This window comes from Bactrocera oleae, chromosome 5 (assembly GCF_042242935.1).
Source record: "Bactrocera oleae isolate idBacOlea1 chromosome 5, idBacOlea1, whole genome shotgun sequence".
Classification (NCBI taxonomy): Eukaryota; Metazoa; Arthropoda; class Insecta; order Diptera; family Tephritidae; genus Bactrocera; species Bactrocera oleae.
The window spans coordinates 12,157,544-12,172,099 of NC_091539.1; positions in this window are offsets into that span (position 1 = coordinate 12,157,544).

A 14,556-nucleotide genomic window follows, 5' to 3' on the forward strand; every position below is an offset into this window, starting at 1 on the left:
GCTGTCATAAACCAATGGTCGAAAACTGGACTCATTTTTGAAAAATAATCGCAAACCCTTGTCTGTATAATAATTTTCTTGGCCATAATCTTAAATTATATGTGTTTTATTTCATCTCGAAAACCTATATGCCTAAAAAAAAAAACTTTTACTACAAAATAAAAATTAAAAATTCCTTAATGAAAACTTAAAAACATAGTTCATTTCTATTTAAGGAGATTGCAAAATTTTAAAAAAATATTACAATACTTCAATGTTGTTTTGTTTGTATTTATAAAATTTAAGTATTTCTCTTAAAATTACAAGCAAATTCTTAACCAAAAATTATTGTTAAATGCGCTCTTATAAATTTAATCTATTTTCGGTGATTCTAAAATTAGTTTTAAAATAATTTGTTATAAAATTATTTTTAATTTTTACATTTATTAAATCTTACCACTTTTTCAAAATTTTGAATAAGCAACCTTTAAGACACACTATTTAATATATGCATCAAATTACAGTCGACGTATTCAATGTGATATTTCTACTCGTACATCAATAGATATAATTTGACCCACATTTTAAGAGAGCTTTCAAAACATTTTATTCCCAAATATATTTGTGTGTGTATGTATATACCAAAGTATATATGTTTGCATATAAAACGTTGAGGAATTGTGCCCCACAACTATCTACCAGTTTAACGAAATTAGTCAGTTGTTTTATTCAATAAACCAGCCGATAATTGAATCACTTTGCTATATACATACGTCATAAGTGGGCTCGCACAAACACACAGAGATCCAAAAACCGTTAGCTGCTCGCAGCTTGCCACTTTCTACATGTCCTTTAAGTGCGTACGTCTCCACTTTGCGATGTCCTTTTAAGCGTTTTCTTGCTGCTGCTTAGTTTACTTTGTGCCTCGCTCGAGCACCCTAAGGCTTTTAGAGCAAGTCCAGCGCTAGATTTCACCCACACATCGACCAGCCAGCAACTTATGGCAACTTTCTCTTATGGCTCTGCACTTTCTGCACTCCGGAAGTCATACTAACACACGCTCACATGCGCGCACTTGCCGCCTTAGTTGGAGTCGTGTGTGCACTCGTACTTTCAATTACTCTCAATTACGTTGATTCATTTAATAAACATTGACATGTGACCATGTTGGGATTGGAGTTGACGTTGTCGTAGTTAGCGCTAAAAGCTTTTTAGTAGTTTAAAGTTGTGGGCGTGCACCGATGTTCGAATAACGCAGAGCTTGTGGTGAGCGAAAGAAATTTAAAAGTGGTTTATGCATTAGATTTACAGGTGTTCTGTTTTTAAAGATTTGAGAAATAATTTTTGTTTGAGCTTTGTTCTTTTTCTTTAAGCAAAGAGATAAGATTACCAACTTACTAAAACGGAACCTAACTAAATGTTAGTCTAGCCGTTCACTGTAGTATATTTACTAAATTGGCACCCTACATTTAGCAGCTTTCGACACCAGTTTCCGACCAACAGCAAACAAAGGTTTTTTTTCTGCAGTCAATGACAAATTCCGGAGTATATTGAGGTCTTGAAAAAGATTTTTCTGAAAATCCGTCAGGTTCCGTATATGTTAACGAATTGAACAAACAGGGCCACAGAGTGATCAATTGTTAAAGAAAAAAAATCTTCAAAAAACTATTGCAGAGCACCGGCCGCCCTGAGAACTCCGGGTCCGGGAGAAATTGTCCCCGATCTACCCTTCTTTAACGATCATTGCGAACAAACAATAACTATTTACTAGTCAGGCTAGAGTTCAGACTTCTGGCTTGGAAAATTTTAGGTCAACCGCCGATCTTCTTCTGGATAACTTGCTACCAGAATGCTTTGGAGAAGTTCTAGGGTATCTGAATCTTCGAAAAGAAGACACTTCACTGCACTTTTATCCCTTCGTTTTGTCCTTCGAGATGGAATACTTATACTGTCGTACTAGTTGCTAGACTTGCTGATTATCTATCAAATCCTTCAGGGTTAATGCTACAATCGCACTCTTCTGAAAATTATCTCTTTAACGCTTCATAGAAGAGACTTTTGCATTAAAATGGCGATCCCTGTGTTTTCTTAAATGATTCATTGTGCAAGAAGTGTGCTAAGGAGAACTGTTTGTTCTTTGACGATACAAATTGTCTGAAGCAATTTGTTTTGACTAGGAATATTATAGGGCTGACTTTGGCTTAAACTTGTAATTTTTTATGGTACTCATAATACTTTTTTGAATTAAACTGCTCATTGAGGTAGTCAAAGTATTTGATATTACTGATTAGCTAACATACGATTATTTCGAAAACTTCAAACTATTGATAGATCTCAATTCTGCAATCTTATTTATAGAGCTTTAGAAGTAGCTCTTTATATTCGTTCGATTTGCCAACAAATGGCGTAACATGATTATTATGCCATTATTAATATTCCGAACATACGTTGGAAAACTATTGTTCTTGTGTATTCTTATCAGTATATGTTATGTCATTTATTTGAAGCATAAACAACAATAATTTTTTTGTACTCAAATAGGTACGACCTATTTTACCTGAAGAAGTGTTTTTGCGGAGTGTTCTTCTTCATTACTTTAATGTGAAGAAAACCTCAGATGAAAGTCATCGTATTTGCTGGAAGTTTATGGTGAACATGATCTAACTCAGCGAACATGCCAAAAATGGTTTGCACGATTTAAAAGTGGTTATTTTGGCTTGGAAGACGAAGAACGTTTTGGGCGGTCAACAAAGTTTGATGGTGAGCAACTGAAAGCAATACTAAATAAAGATTGTTGCCGAACTCAAGAAAAGCTCGCAGAATCTTTTCATGACATGACAAATAACTATGCGGTAAACTTAATGATCTATATTTGGTGGTACCAGAAGAGCGCGCTGTTTTATGAGCTTCTAAAGCCGGGTGAAATCAACTATGGAGAACATTAATCCTTTTTAAATTCAAGGGAGCGGTTGCAGAGAAATGCGCGGAATTTCCGACTAGACACAAGGCAATAATTTTTCATCATAACAAAGCTTGGTCTCATGTTGCAAGATGTGCTAAAAACTCTTTAAACAGCGGCTGGGAAGTTTTGTCTTACTCGCCTTATAGCTCAGACCTTACGCCTTCTGACTACCATTTGTTCCGGTCGAGGCCGAACGCACCCACTGGAATATGGTTCACATCAGAACAGGGTATCAAAAATTAGCTTGGTTCATTCTTGGCCGCGCCTGTTTGGTAATTCTTTTGGAATGGAGTCCACAATATGGAGAGTCAGCAATATGGGTAAATGTTATAGCTTCAGTTTGGTAATATTTTGAACAATACTATTGTAAGTATAAAACAAATAATAACCGAATATAGTGATGTAACCAATACCTTAGCAAGTTGTCAAATTATAGCAGATTTTGTGAGGTTTGAATGAGCTGTGATAATGTGTAGTTCAATATATATGTAGTACGATGGATTTTTAAGACTCTTGTTCATTAAATCTCAAAGATGTTACTTTTCGTTATTCAAAGTTGCAGTGTGTCTTAAGGTTGGAGTGAAATACGCATTTTCATGTTATATAGAATTCGTTTTAAAAATGCTATATAATAAGTTGATGTCTATTATTTTAGTAGAGGGAGATATAATTGAGTTCCTTCAAAGAAGAAATAGAAAATTTAAGCAAATTTGCTAGAAGCATTATCTATCTTTAGTTCGGTATGCTTCCTTCAGCTTTCAGCTCCTAAATTTTGAGCATTTAAAGCAGTAACTCCCTCGCCTTGCTACCCAACGGCAATCACATCCACCTGTTTCAGCTCAATTACAGTTCGAACGCAAACAAAACAAAGCAGAAAACAAAAAGCGCAAACTTTGAACCTCAGTAACCTCTTGCAGCGTAATATAGACAAAGCTGAACAAAAAAAAAAAAAACACAAAATGAAAACAAACAAAAGCTGGCTAACAATAATAAAGAACTCCAACTTCATACATCACCTACGCTCAACAACTTCCTTTTCCGCGCCGTGTCGGCATTTAGTTGCACACACTTTCGTATATAGACACATACATACAGACACAAACGCATGTAACATTCGTTGCAACATTCGTTTATGCGCTTTTTATACAGCCGCACCACCACACGGCGGCGTGCTCTGCTCACCTCATATATCAGTTTTCGTAACATAACGGTATTCAAACAGATTTGTCTTTGCTATTCTGTGCTTTGCTCAGCACATTCGCTTTTTGTTAACGTCAAGTGACATTTGAGAAATGACAAAAGTCATTATCATGGTGACTTGACAGGCGACGGCGCGGTTGCCGGCTGCGTTGGCGCTCGCGGTGTTGCCCCAAGTAACGCACCTGTATGCAGCGGAGTATCTATGGTACAGCTATGCCATGCTACCACCACTTATGAATTGCGTCATTTAACTTTTTGCACTCGCCTGGATTTATATTGTTCCGTTAGTGCACGTTACCAATGCTTCAGTAACGGTATTTCCATTGCCATTTACGCTTTTACATCGCCACCTACAGAACGCTTTGGTTTTGGCCACCCACTTGACCCTCTATCACTTATTTATTACTTGGAGCTAGCTGACATATACAAATACTGGCTTATATGTGTGTAAACTCCCGGCAGTGAAACGCAAAGTGACCGCCCAAATCCATAGTTCAAACCTATTGGAGAATCAGGTGGAGATACTTAAAGGTTACCCTGTCATTTACTTAAAGTCCCAAACCGATTATAATCGACTTTTAAAATATGCACCTCTGAAAACGGCATAAAAAATTTTCTACTTCATAATTTCAAATAGGTTAGTTTCGATGGCTGACTATTGTATGCAGTCCTTTGTGAAACCATACAAATAGAACTCCTGTGTCCGATCTTATAGGTAGCCGCTTTTGGCGTTTAATATATATTCCTACCACCTCGGTGAAATATCTGAAAGTGTCAACTCTCAAGTGTTTACGCCTTGATCTCGCAAGCGCAGGATAATCAAGAAGGAAATGTTGAGATGTTTCAACCTCGTCTTCTTCTATACAGCTTCTGCAGCTGGCATCCAGTAAGATTCTCAAACTTACAGCATACACGCCAGGCAATTTGAATCTCCACAAGTAGGAAGACGCGAGAATTACTGAGGGCGAAGATCTCACTGGATCTCTTACGATGGATGGTAGCCTGCCGCTGGCCAAGCTTCCGCGAAGCTCAGCTATCCAGTAGAAGAAAACAGTAGGGGAGTGGAGCACCGATCTGTTCCTATTCTACTGATAACAGGGCTAGGGGGCCTTTTTTTTAGCAGCTCGTCAGCTTTACACTCTTATCACAAAGTGACTCCGGTCAAATTAGACCAAAAAATTCATAACAAGCAGAAAATTTGTAAGAGCGTTTACAATATAATTATAAATAAAAGTTCCCCATTTTTTTCCTGTGTGGAAAAAGTTCTATTCAAGGTCAAAAGTCAAAAATATGATTTTTTAGCAATTTTTTGCCATTGTTAAGACGCCGTTACATCTTCAAAAAGTTACTTGTTGGTGTGCTCTATGGAAAGAGGGAATCATTGATTCATATTTCTTCATACACCTTTTGGTATATATTTCTTTAAAAATGAAGCCGGTCATAATGTTACAGTCAATGAAGAACGCTGTAGAGCCATGCCGAATGACTTTTTCGATACTGAATTGGAAGATGGCAAGCAAGATGGCGCTCCATGCCATTCAGCTAACGAAACAATCAATTTGTTGAAGGAAACTTTTGGTGAGATCGTGCGATTTGACACCGTTGAACAATTTTTTGTAAGGTAAGGTGAAGTCGCTTGTCTACGCTGATAACCCCGAGGCGAGTGACGCCTAGGAAGAAAATATTCGGCGCGTTATTGCTCACATACGGCCACAATTGGTGCAATAAGTGTTTGAAAATTGACTGCAGGTACATAAAATTATATGAATTTTATATCTGCGTGAAAAACACATGTCTAAAAAAACCACACTTAACAGGTGACTCCTTTGTGCAGTCAGGACTAGTTCGAAACTATAGTAAGGGTATACGGCCAGCTGAAATTTCTAAGTACATGTGGTATTAATCTCGCAAAGTAGTGATGGTTCTTACTGCCTTCAAACTGTTCCATTGCTAAATCAGTAGCTTCTTTTGCTGGGCGTCAGCATACCTCAATCTTTTCCGGCTATTTGTGTTTTTCCGCTTTGCGCTATTTAACTCCACTGTTATTCTACTTCGTTGATTGTGGGAGTTTGTGTGCGTGTGTGGCTTTGTTTTTCCACCGTCATATACTATATGTGTTTGTTAACAAGAGGATATCCTTCATTGTGATTTATGCGTCAGCCCGTTTCTTCACAACGCTGTTTTTTTTTTCAAACCTTATATCTACACTTAAACCTCTAACTTGAGGCCATTGTTGTTGCAGTTCTTATTATGACTTCTTTCTTTGTCGCATTCATACGTTATGCTGGCTGTGCTTACTTGCTTTACAATTTCGTTGCAACAATCTTTAGTTGTTTGGGATTTTGCCAACGCCTACTTTAAGCTCGCAGTTGTTTTGTTTAATCCCAGTCAAGCCAAGTCACCACCCATCCACGACACTCGGTAGTTCTACTTTTCACAGTCATTGTTATTGTCTCTGTGCGCACTGCATCACGAGTGCAATTGTTTGTGGCCGTTAAGTGTCATTGGCAGCAGCTGAATTGTTGCAAGTAGCCTGCCGCTTTTGTTTTAACACACTCGACTTCAACTCGTGTCCCGTATGATGCGATTCACGATTTTATTGTCCGAAACTATGCAGCTTCATTGAGGTTATGTGCAAATCGAGTGCATGCCATCATTAAGTGCAACTCTGAATTACGCATAAACTTAAGTTAATGGAGGAATTTTTATGTTGAAGTTTTCAGTCGGTTAAACGATTTGATATTACGGGAAAATGGTAGCCAGGGGTCAAGTGATTTTGAAACGCTTTTCCAATGAGTCGATACGAGTAGTAGAAACACTTAACCAAGGAGTTTATGATTTTCTTTTTTCTCGGTTAAGAGCTGTGCGGATCTGTGGGATAGCACAGTAAATGAAACAAGCCTAATTATCTAATCCTATCTTTATACAAGTAGTATCAGCTTAAGAGACCTAACGTTTGACTTCGACTCTTAATAAAGCCAGTTTTGGAGAAGCTATTCCACTAGATATACATTTTACTTGATTGTATCCATTAATTTTCACTTATTTGTAACCGATGACACTCAGAGAATCTTTTCTTAAACCCTTGAGTCGAAGTTTGCTGACAACGTGTATAATTACGTTCACTATCAGGAGATTTTATTGCAAGTTGGATTTTTTTTAGGCTATCACAGTCGCAATGCTTGCACTTAGAGTGATACCTTGCACCACCTTGTGTAAAAGTATTCATATTTTTAAGAAATTTATACAGTTTGACATTCGAAAGTGGTTAGAGAGTGTCTAATTTCGTTCATAAAGTTTACGAACACTTATTTACAAGATTACTGTGATTTATAGAGCCTGACAGGTTACTATCTTTAAGCAGTTGGCTAGAACCCTAGGTAACTGTGGATCATGGATTGATTTCTTTCATTACAGTTGAATCTTTGTAATTGTAACAGACGTGGCTAAAATTTGATGAAGAGCACTGCATTCGCCACTGGAAGCCCAACTTAGACGTAAACCCAATTTAGGGTAAAGAAAACAGCTATAGCACCTTATACCTGCAAAAGGAGGGCCCCAAATGGGGACTAATACCTCACCTAACTCTACACAGCAGTTGTAAGTCCGAATATGATGAATGGTATATTAGTCTGGTGGCCAATAATGGAAAAAAGACTTAGATACTATACTTCCCGTTCCATCCACTACCTCGGATTTTCGTAAGCCTTTAGAAATGTACTTAAATTTGGTCTCCAACATTGCCATCCTCTCCAGAGAGGAGTGAAATAGGGATAAGGTGGACAAAGGCACAGACATAAGTATCTATGCGGACCAAACTGGATAATCAAGTGGGATTGGTGTCTCTCCCGAAAATTTAGATTCGATAGAATCGCCTTCCGACTACCAAATCAAAGTCTTCCTGTTCTGACATAGAATGTGCTCAAATAAGAATTATATTTATATATATAAACTAGCTGATACCCGCGACTTCGTCTGCGTTGTTGCAAATCCTTGAATAATCTCTCCAAAATTCGTGACATTCATATTTAGTCCGTGTCAATTTCAATACAAATGATGCATAATCGTTCGTAAAACTATTACCTAAAGCTGAAACCCGCGACTTTGTCCGAGTTAGAACTATCCAATTTTTATGAATAAATTATGATTTAATAGTTTAAATGAACAATTAACGATATGTACTACCTTGTAATAATAAAGAAAAATTCTATGTGTATTCATCAATGGTACGCATTTTTTAACTTCCCGCTAAGAAAATGGAAAATTTTCTAAAAATCGGGAAGATATTGGTTTCACCCCATTTTGCAAAAATCGAGTTCTCAACAGATCTCGACGTTTTGAGGGTCGAGGAAGCTTCCCCGAACATTTCTACGATGATGTCCGTATGTCTGTATGTATGTGTGGATGTATGTGCGTGTGTGTGGATGTATGTGACCCTCTTATAACTTTTAAACGGCTCAACCGATTTGAATAAACTAAACGGCATTCCAAAGGGTTTCATTGCACTTGAATTTCGCGTGAGTTTGAACCCAATCGGACCAGTAGATTCGAATTTCTTCCAAACGACTTGACTGATCAACACCAAAAACTAATCAGTTCTAAACCTTGAAAAAACACATCGTTTGCCGCAAACCGGGTCAAAATCGGTTGATTTACTTGCGAGATATTGAAAACGAAATATTTCGAAGAGCTCAAAAGCAGTGAAAAAAGCAAAATTTGAACGTTAGCGTATGAAATTAGCGGGAAGTTGCAGGGATGGCCCTTGAGGCCAACCGTTTTCCACATTTTTTTTTATTATGAATAAATTAAACAATTAAGTATAAGTTAAAACGTGTTTTTTAGAGATACGTATTGTTTTTAAAAAAGTTAAAAAAATGGTTTTTTTATAGCTCATATAATTTTTTTAATTACACAACTTAAATAATCTATACAATTTACAAAATAAAATATAAATTTTTTCACTTTCAATTAAATCTATATGCTATTTAAATAAAAACATAAAAACAATAAAAATAAAAACAAATAGATAGGATATAAACTTATAAAATCTTCAAAAATGATTATAATAAACTTATTATAATGCCTCCTTATAAACAATATTAGGTGTACAGTTATCATTTGTTAACATAACAATATTTGAGGCTTCACTTACACGTGAACATGCAACATATAATTGTCCATGACTAAAGCATCCTTGACTCAAATCAATACCAGTTTTCTTTAAAGTTTGACCTTGCGATTTATTAATTGTCATTGCAAAGCTTACATTAATTGGAAATTGTAATCTTTTGAACTGAAATGGATAATTTGATGGAATGATAGGTATTGTAGGTATAAATACTGTTTCGCCTTTACCATAACCAGTCATAACTACTGCTTCGATGATATTTTTTTGTAGAGAAATTACTCGTAATCTCGTTCCATTGCAGAGTTTTGGTGGATTTAAATTTCGCAGTAGCATAATAGGAATACCAATTTTCAAAACTATTTGCTGTTGTGGAAGACCAGGTGCGTTTATGCTATTTAAAAATTCTACCGGGTAATGCACGGCTTGTTCTGATTGACATATTGTGTTTATAGATAAATATGTTGTTGAATTGCCAGGAATCTTTTCCATTATAAGCGTATTAAGTAACGATACTCGATCATTTCTTGGTGCTAATATAGATCTCTCGCACAACCACGAATCTTCTTTGGAGGTTAGATTGTGAATATCGTCATAAATATCTGATATTAAAGTTTGAGTATCGGCAACGACAATAAGACACCGATAAAGAGGGAAATAAATGCCTTTGTCCACGTGTAGATATTCAATCGACAAACATGTTATAGATATAGCTGAGTCTCGGTGGAAACTATCCCTGACTGGGAGACAAACGTGGCATGAAAGGAATTTAAGTCCCACATGCCGACCATCGAAATTCAAAAGGAATGATATAAGAACTCTAGCAGAGGTGCTAACAAATCACCGTCATAGTGGTAGACATGCCAGCACACTGTGGATACCATACAATGACTATTGTAAAAGCTGTCAGGAAGTAGACGAAGAGACTGTAGAACATTTTCTATTCAAATGCAAGACAAACATCCACCCTAACTACCTACCTACAGAATATCTAGTTCAGAGTTGGCTTGAACTTGTAGGGCGCTGCATTTATCGGATAACCACATTTATGGTAAGAAATCGGGCAGAGCATCTAGCAAAAGTATAAACACCAATTACAACTCCAAAAAACGTTCGCTTGCAGCACTAAAACTTCAATTCTGAAATAATCAACCCTGTGGAGTGCACATATTAACTCCATCAGCAGTACCATGATTTATGATCTTGGTAATGTTCAAATATAATAAACATAATTTTAATAAGCTCTATATGTGAGCATTAGACACGCCGACTATTGCCTCGAGCGGTACAACATGCAAGGAAATTATAATATGTGCGCGTCAAAAAATATGCAACAATTTGTAGACAAGCTCACATAAGCTTAGTGAAACATGCATGAGGGATGAGGGTAAAGCGTTGAAATTTGGTGTTGAGAAATTTACCCGCCTGCGCTGCCTTCCACTACCTGCCAAAAGCCGGTTTCCAAGTAATTTTTTCATAAGTTTTAGCGCTTGAGTTGGTACTCAAGTGTGTATGTGCGCCTTTGCTTTCGTTGTAGGTGGCACAGAAAGGTGTTGTTGCCGGTGCTGGTGTTGGTAAATGCGTTTTCGTGTCAAAACTAATTTAATGTATGTAAATTGCAACGCTATGAAAATAACGGTGAAAGGGCAATATGTGGGGGGCATTCTAACGGTTTTTGTTGACACCCCCAAAAATTGTGGAAGCAACCCTCAAAGCAAAGACTGTTGCATGCTCAGATAACTATAATGTTAATATGTATGACACATGGTGTTGTATGTTGGGTTTTTGTGGCATACGCACACGTTAATACACATTTACACCTAATAAAATTATAATCATTTCTTTTTCACACTGCTTTTAGTCAACTCACAAAAGAATGAAACACACATATATATATCTGTATACATATATATATTAACGTGGCTCAAAAAAAACTTTAAATTTCGGACGATATTTTCAAGATATCTAAGAACAAAATTTTTTATATTACTTATGGCTCACTCTATAACTTGCAGTACATAAAGAAAGAAGCAGCCTCATTTTGGTGGAAGCAAGCTGCCTTTCAGTATAAAGACTACATCATACATACATACATGCATATCTGTATATGCTTACATACATACATACATACAAATATATATAAAGAAATATATATACGTATATATATGTATCAATGTATATATATGTATCCATCTTCACTGCATCCCTGAAAATTCAATTTCACGCCTTGTGTCTGCAAAATTTTTCGTAGCATATATAAGGGCGCATTGACCTACCATGCGTGGTTGCACTTTGATGAATCTCTGGAGACTTTGGTTGATTTGATTTATGACCAGAATATTAATTTTGTTGTTGACGAAATTGAAACATCTTTAGATTGTGGATGCGAAACGAAAGAAACAAAAACACATAAGTAAATAAATAATGAAGAAAGGAACCGAAAAAGTACTGAAGAAAATTCTTACAACAATAAATATTATGTACAATATTACCAGAATAAGCTAGAAATGAGCGTGTGGCATTTTCAACGTTTGAAGGCGTTATATCCATAAACACAGCTCTAACACTGAATGCAGCTTTTGTGTTTTAAAAACCTATAAGACAGATCACACAGGAAACGAAATAGCTGATGAGATTGTCAAGAGTGTCATTCGCTTGACTACCGAATCAGCTCAGGAAATACTCAACTCGTTAAAGCGATACATAGTAAAATTTTCAAAAGGGCTGACAGATCGGAATGCATTTGGGGTATCCAGGATCGCCAAAACCACGTGTAAGCGAGCGAAATTAAAATACGCAAGCTTTCTACTCACACGGTATCGAATAGACTGCAGTACGGTTGCTGGCCTATTCACAGGTTACAACTTACTGGCATCACATGCGAGTCGTATGGGCATTATTAACGATGACTCATGCAGGATATGTAGGGAATTAGGCATGAGAGAGACGCTGCTTATGTCCGGCCTTATTTAGAACTCGGTTTAGATATCTAGGATCTTCACAGCACTGGAGGAAGCATCAGAATTAGATTTCAAGTCTTTATTAAACTTCGCAAAACGAGCTTACACCCTGCACGCCTTAGCTCGTATTAATAATAAACCATCATCTGGCATTACAAAAGCCTTGTAAGTCTATGTAGGGGGTGAAAGCCAGCCAGTTGGTGCTCTCAATAATTAAAAATCATAATATTATTACTTATAATGTTTTGTTTGAGCAAGCTTTCGACTTCTCAATTAAGACTTTGTTCCGGACGTTTTCTATGAGAACGAAAACTTACGGCAGTAGAATCCGAAGCATATTAGTAACGCATGCGTGGTCCAAGTAAGTACTAGGAATAAAAGATTTGAAGAACATGCTCATGGAATTCGAAAGAATGACTTACGTTTCCTACAAAAGTTTGTATTATTTTTGTCCCCATAATGTTTGGATCTCGTATTTGGCGATATAAAAAGTCATCTTAGTTTATAGACTGCTAATATTTTATTGTCTACTAAAACTTCGAAGCTCGAGTTAATTGCGACTAAGAAATTTTTAAAATATTGGCAAATGACTGAACAAGCAGTATCTTCAATAAAAAACTAATTCGTGTCATTTATTATAATAACTGTTCTCACGACAGTGGGACTATCAATTTGAAAGAATTCTCCATAGTTATTTTGGGAGATTTTCTGCAGACATGATAACGAGAAGTCTCGATTAAAGTGACAAGAATGTCTTCTAAAATACAGATTTAGAGACTTTTGTAGATTTTTTCGTTTTACTCCGATTGGAGGGTAGGAACATTATTTCCGGGTTTCATTAACCCAGTATCATCGAAATGTTGGGTGATTAGCCTAGGCTACCTAGTTCGCTGGTAGGGCTGCTACCTTGGGCAACGAATCTTCCTCTAACCTGACTGATGTGAAAGGGCCCTGCCAGCAGCTAAGCTTCCGCCGGCGTCCCCTTTAGGAACGTATCATTTACTGAACCCCTAATCGCAACAAGATAACAATTCTCGAGAAGGTTACTTGGTAGTAGTATCAAAGTAGTGGGAAGTTCCCCACCGTATTGAAACACAAAGGCGTCAATTTATTTTGCTGTGCACTTAGTAAGGAACAAAGGAAAGGTTCGAGTAATATAGAGTCTTTATTCGAGGAATATAGAAACAAAAGAGAAAGCATGTTTGCTCCTTTGTGCCAAAAATAACCGTTAGTTGTTTAACATCAAAAAAGTCTTGATTCCCTTTAAAATATTCAAGAATATCAACTGTATATGCAGAAATATACACACACACATAATTCTTCAGCTCAGTAGCATCTCCAACTAAAATCTCACATCTACTCTACATACCCCAAAAGCACTAACTGACCTCTTCACTTGCTCTGCATTGTGCATAATAACACATTTTCGTAATTACGCAGCCGCAAAATTACATTTACGAGGTGTGGCGGGGCGACGTTCTGCCGGTGTCCCCAACACAATAACCGCTACCTGCCCGAAGGTTAGCAAGTTAAACCAACAACTAGTCAGGTAGCGCTAACAGCAACTTTATCAGTAGTATTGTAGCTGTTGCTGTTGCTTTTGTCCTTGTGGTTTAAGCTGCGGCCCTGCTGCTGGCGGTCGGTTTTGTTCGGTAATCCAACTGGATCCATGTTTAACTGAATAAGTTGCACTACCGGGTGTCGTACATATTATTAAATCGCACACGTTACAACTAAGCAACAACAACGCAAATCATATGGTTTAGTAGAATATGACATATACTGTTATGCGCTCCACGAAATCTCGCCAAAGTGAGCAACAAACGCGTTATGTCGTTGGCTACCTGCGGTCGTTGTGATGCCGGTTGGATTGGTGTTGCAGCTGCGGGCGCACTCGCCGGCCATTTAGTTTAATGCACACATGTTTAGCTGTTTATAAATATCGTGCATGATGCTTTCATGCCTGAGTGTGTGAGGTGGGATTGGAAAACTATTTGACATTCCTTTTGAATGGCAAGCGTAGGAATGGAGGCTACAGCCTGGTTCTGGTGGTTTACCAGTTAGGTATATATAATCATTTCAGATAATAGTTTTGATAGTAGAACAGCTTTAAATTAAAACGAACTTCCTTCTGTCTGATGATGCTCAGATGAATAATTTAAATAGTTCAGTGGAGAAATAAGAATGCTGCGGAGGACTTCCTCATATGATGGTAGAAACTTGTGAGATAACATTTACTATCACATAAAAGTCCACCTAAACTGTTAAGAAATATGAAAAAAGATTGCACCGAAACCAGAATACTCTTCACAATTAAAAAAGTTTCCATA